Here is a 5,611-nt window from a genome sequence, read left to right on the forward strand (position 1 = left end):
CTCAGGGTGAAATACCATCTGGATTTGCTGGGGTCTTCAACTCGTACACCAAGGTAAGCTTAGGGCAAACTCATGCAGCTTCAGTACACTCAGCCAGGCTTAAATTTAATGCAGAAAAGCGAGAGGCCTGTTTGCTGGGCTTTAGAAACATGAAGACTGTGGAAAGCAGTCTGTAAAACGGAATTTCAATTACACCTGAGCTGGAACTACAAAAAAAAATTCCCTTTTCTTTGAAGTCCTTGATGTGGGGTCAGAGCCATTAATGCAGATTTCAAGCTCGGACTGATTTCAGTCTGAACTGAACATCTGTTCCCTAACCATGCCCTGGAGCCCAGGCAGAAGGCCCACCACCTAGTTTTGGCTCACCCTTCCTTTAAGTACATGTAAAAACTTCTTGGATCTACAGAAAAGAACTGTTTAACATAAAAGCAAAGCGAAGAATGCGGCAAGGCCTGCAAGCCAGTCCCCAGAGCCACTGAGCAGCATTTTGCAGAGGCCATGCCTGAGTAAGGGTTGCTCTGGAGAGCCCTCAGTAGTCCATGGCTGAAACGAGTCACCATCAGCAATCTCTGACCTCTTCCACAAACCCAACAAGCCGCACAGGCACTCAAACAAAAAACATACATGCCCAGCCACATGTAAAAGGCCAACCTGAGATCGGGACTAACCTCAGCGCGGCCAACACACTGGCAGCCCACAGTGAACCAAAGCCACAGCAGTGCTGCCCACAGCTAAGCCAGAAACCAATTCCCCATCTCCCCAAGACCATGCGAATGCCCAAGCCACAATACAGTGATCTTCTGCAATTTTTTATGCCGCTTTTTCACTGGAGTAATACACTGTATTACCATACTAGATACATGCCTAGCCTCCAAGTGCTGCTCTGCCCCATCAGCAGTGGTGGGCTTCACCTTGTCTATCCATACACCCTTCCCGAGTAGAACACAGGGAGTAAACTCTGGAAAAGGCTGTGGAAAGTATTTTGAGGACGTGGATACCGTGTCTGCAGCGAAACCTTTGCACACTCGCACTAGATGGCAGCACCACCCAAAGAATGGGCCTGGAAACCCACGCTGTGCCCACAGTGTGCCAGGAGAAAGCTGCTTTTTACCTTCACATAAATCTTATTTGAAGGCGTCCATCTAAAATAATAATCAACTCTGGAGGCCTGAATAAAAGGTGCGTGTTGAGAGTGCCAATGCGTTTCTGGACACCTGGGAAAGGAGGTGCCTGGCCTGGGCGCAGGGTCCTGGCTCTCCTCGTGCCTGCGGCGAGCAGGGAGCCGACGCTGCCAGGGCAGCCTGCAACAGGCACAGGGACAGGCTGCTCTCCTTCTGTACCCACACGCTTTCCTGGCACAGTAACAGCGATAAACCGGCTGTAAAGGTACAGCCTTCACCTAACCGGGAGGGCTGAACCACTGGGTAAAGTTAAGAGCCTCAATACGGGGGAAATCTTGATCCATTTCCCTGCATAATCATTTCTAAGTCATGCCCATAGCTTAAAATAATTTTGTTTCAGTACTAGTACACTTCTTGTCCAGCTCCCCTAATTTTTTCCCTCGATACCCAGACGACCCCACTCGCACCAGCACAGGGTGAGTGGGGATGTGGCTGCAGGGGGACAGTGCTGGCCAGCAGAACCCGCAGAGGCATTCCCATCACATCTGCCTGACAGCACTGTAGGCACACACACCCCTGTGGGGATTTTTCCAGGACCCACATGGCAGCAGCTGATGCTGGGTGCTGTTTCCACACCGGCACCCAGGACAGGCACCACGCAGGCACTCACGTCGCTGTGTGAGGTTTGTCAGAGCTTCAAACAGCCCAGGGAAGTCAACTCACACGAGAACCCTATGTAAACCCCAGTGCAGGATGGAGGGACAAAGATAAAAGGGTTTCCATGTTATTTACATGCCAAGGTGACACTCCTGCCAGTCAGCAGCATCAGCAAACACTGCGGGCAAGGCAAGGCTCCCCAGACAAAACACAGGGCTGAACAGGCATACCCTGCCCACCTAAGGACAGACAGGCAGAGGTAAGGCTGGCAGGGATACCTTAGTGCCCCCGTGGACAAGCATGGCAAAAGCTGATGTAGCAATGAAACCCCACACTCTGCTAATCTTCTCCATACCTCCCATACTAGGAGGCTTTTCAACAGAGGACAAGGATCTCCCATGAAACCAGGCAGGTCACAACTTGGGACATGGAGACCAGCTCTTCCACCAAGCTCTGCTCATCTCAACACTTTCACAGGGAGGAAGATGACTGCTATACTCCTATCAGACATTTCTCCTCTCCCTGCCTGTGCTTCCACCACCCTCTGGTCTCCAGGTTCACCCGCCAACCCTGCATTACCCTGAGGGACACCAATCACAGCTGCAGTGAACTCCTGGGAGTGAATTTCCCCAGACCTGGGGCCACATAGAAGAAAAGCAAGCATTCTATTCCACCCCTCATTTTGAAGGAGCATTAACATTTTACCATCAATGAATATCGACTTTCTTTTTCCATCTTGCATTTCTTGATCGTATCCTGTATGGAAACAAAATTCAGAGACAGAAAATAAAGCAAATAATGTCATTTATTTTGCAATGCATTATTGGTTTAATTATGTGAAATGCTAAACCCAGATTTTATTGCATGGATTAAGTGCCACTCTTGCAGATTGTGGAAACAATACATCTAAAAATGTAAAACTGAGAATGAGATACAAGTTGCAGAAGTGGGAAAGCACACAGCATCGCTCCATCTGCTGCCTCATGCATCACCCCACAGCAACCAAGGCACCAACCTGAGCCTCATCCAGCTGGGCTGAGCAGTGCCACAGGTTGTACCAGATCACCTGAAAAGCATCTTGGCCATCTTGTCACCCGTTCCATTGCTGCCTGAGGAGAGTTAACTTTGGGCTACGTATGTTAAGAGTTACTCTTGTATAATAAAGTTATGACTAGGGAGATTACACCAGCTCTACTAATAAATTTGAAACATAGGAAACACAGGATTAACAAAAAGTGACAATTTCAGCACCAAGGGCCCACAAAGTTGCCTTCAGACACTGAGAAAGTAGGAAAGCAGACTGTCAGGATGTATTTTGATCTTCACAAAGGACAGGTGACAGCACACTGTTCTTCTAAAGACACAGATACAACTAGTAAATTCACAATTTTCTGTTCATCTGATGATTTTGGAGTTCATCAGCTAAAAAAGAGCAACAACCCCTCACCAGTCACACTGGCAGGCAAAGGCATTGTGCGTAAGCAAAGCCACTGGTGAAGGATGCAGACCCCACCATCACACAGCACAGCCATTGGATGCCACATACCAAAAGAAAATCTGGGCTAAAACACAAGCAGCAAAACTCCTCCAAAGTTCAGGAAAGCCAGGACTCCTTTCCTGGCTGCTTTTTTAACACATTGATTAGGCAGTAGCTGAAGCACTGCCACATTATGGGTACACATCAGGGTGAGGCTCCTGAAAAAACAGGGGCTTCACCACCACAGGGCATTTATGGGGCACTTCATCTCTGCATTGGATTTCCTCCTCCTCATCTCTAGTTGCATGCTGTAAACACCCCCAAGCTGCAGTGCCTCCATCACTGGGAGTTCACCCCTCCGATTCCCTGCTGCCAGCCAGCTGTGAGGCTGCACCATGGGAAGGAACTCCTCTGATTCACTCTCCCAAGCAGTGGAAATGGGCACAGCTCCATAAAGCAGCTGAAGACCTGGCTCCACTTGACAGTAGTTTTATCTGAGATCACTCTGAGCTTGACTAGAGGGTGCCAGCTGGATTGCTCTGGGGAACCGTATTTATAGATAACGCTTGATAGGACAACTTCAAGGTGATTGCCCCTGGTGGCCCTTTTCATATTCCTTCAGGAGATCCTTATTCACACATCCCAAGCACTTGCCAGGCAGGTTGGAGAGACAGCAGATAATGCAAAGCACCAGGAGCTGTCTTCTCTAGCCACCTGGCAGCAGCACTGCTGCCACTTTGCCCCCCACCACAGGCCATGGACAGCTGACACCTGATCTGCAACATGGCTACATATTTTTAGGGCCAAAACTTCATTTTCATGGTCAGAGCAGTATGCTTTTTTCCCAAAGCAATGAGATACTCAGTGCAGTAACAGCCTATCAGTACTTCAGAGCCATCATCTTCCTGTCTCCCAGCACAGCTCGTGTGACTTGTTACTTGACTCTGGATGTTTTGTTTTACAAAGAACATTTCAAAATCATTGGCAAGAGTTACCAAGGAATTATTTCTGCTTGCTGAATGACTAGTTTTCAAAGGGGTAAAGGGACTGGTCATGGCAGTTAAATAACCCCAAGGGCTCTTTGCATTTCTTTAAAGCTTTGAGAAACACAGAGATACTTTAAAGCATCAATGTTACCCCCTTGAAATCCCCTGTGATAGAAACAGATGTCTCCACTGATCCTAAACCACATATCAAACTATAGCTTAAGAAAGTGTTCTCCTCCATGCTAGTGCATCATGCCTTTATTTGGGAACTTAAGCCATTTGTTTTATCACAGAATCATTCATGTTGGAAAAAACCCTTGGTATCATCAAGTCCAACCATCAGCCCCACTCTATAAAGTTCTCCCAAAAATGTAGCTCTAAGTAATACAGCATGCAGGCAGTTTTAAAAACTGTCTGAAGTCACCCAAGCCATCAGTTGGGCACTGCAGCCAATGCTAGACTAGGGAGAGCAGGAATACAAAGCTTCTGCAGCCTAAGCTTAGTTATTGTAGTTGAGGGCTGAGACAGCTGATGGGCAAGTTCACTTCACCTGCCAATGCTCCTGTGCCACCTCTTGCCCATCACTTACTCCTTACTTTCAAGACCATCTCCTGCTGACCATCTGTACGCGATTTGGGGGCCTCAGTGGAGCCTTCTAGCTCCATGTTAATGAACCTACCACAGGAACTTACGAGTTGACCCAGAGCACTGCACTGGGCAAGTTTACAGTTATGCAGGTCATGAGAATTTGCCTTTAGCTTTATCACCTCTGTTCAGAACAGCTGTGGCAAAAATGCTGCACAAGGGGGACAAAAAAGTTGACAGTATTATCTCAAATCCACACACAAAAGTGATGGGATGGAAAGTTTTATTTGAAAGCTGTTTGGCCAACATAGAAAGACAACCTGGTGAGTTGGGATCCTCACACATCTTTACATCTGTATAAACATTTAAAACTAATGAAAGATAACTGCAGAACTTTGCATGACCAAGTCTACAGACAGCTATTTACTCCACGCAGTATCAGATCAGCCTCTGATGCACTGACAGGTAGAGAAGTTACCTGTCCTTCTCAAGTCTGCCCCCATTTTTGGCATGCTCCAGTGACCTCTCTGATCTGTCCCAGCCCACCCTCTGGATAGGCAAGAAACTCTTTGCTGTGTTAAAAGTATTCAAGCACTGTCATAATATCAACTTGGGAGTCCAAGTACAAAAAAAGAAAAAACACTGGTGCATGCACTTGCAACAGCCTGTAGCCAACAGGTAGTATCTAGGTTCCTCCTAAGACAGAATATTTAATATACATTCAATTTTACTTTTTTTTTTTTTTAACATTTGCCACTAGTTTCTGTTGTGAGTTTGACAGATCC

This window comes from Athene noctua, chromosome 15 (genome assembly GCF_965140245.1).
Source record: "Athene noctua chromosome 15, bAthNoc1.hap1.1, whole genome shotgun sequence".
Lineage (NCBI taxonomy): Eukaryota > Metazoa > Chordata > Aves > Strigiformes > Strigidae > Athene > Athene noctua.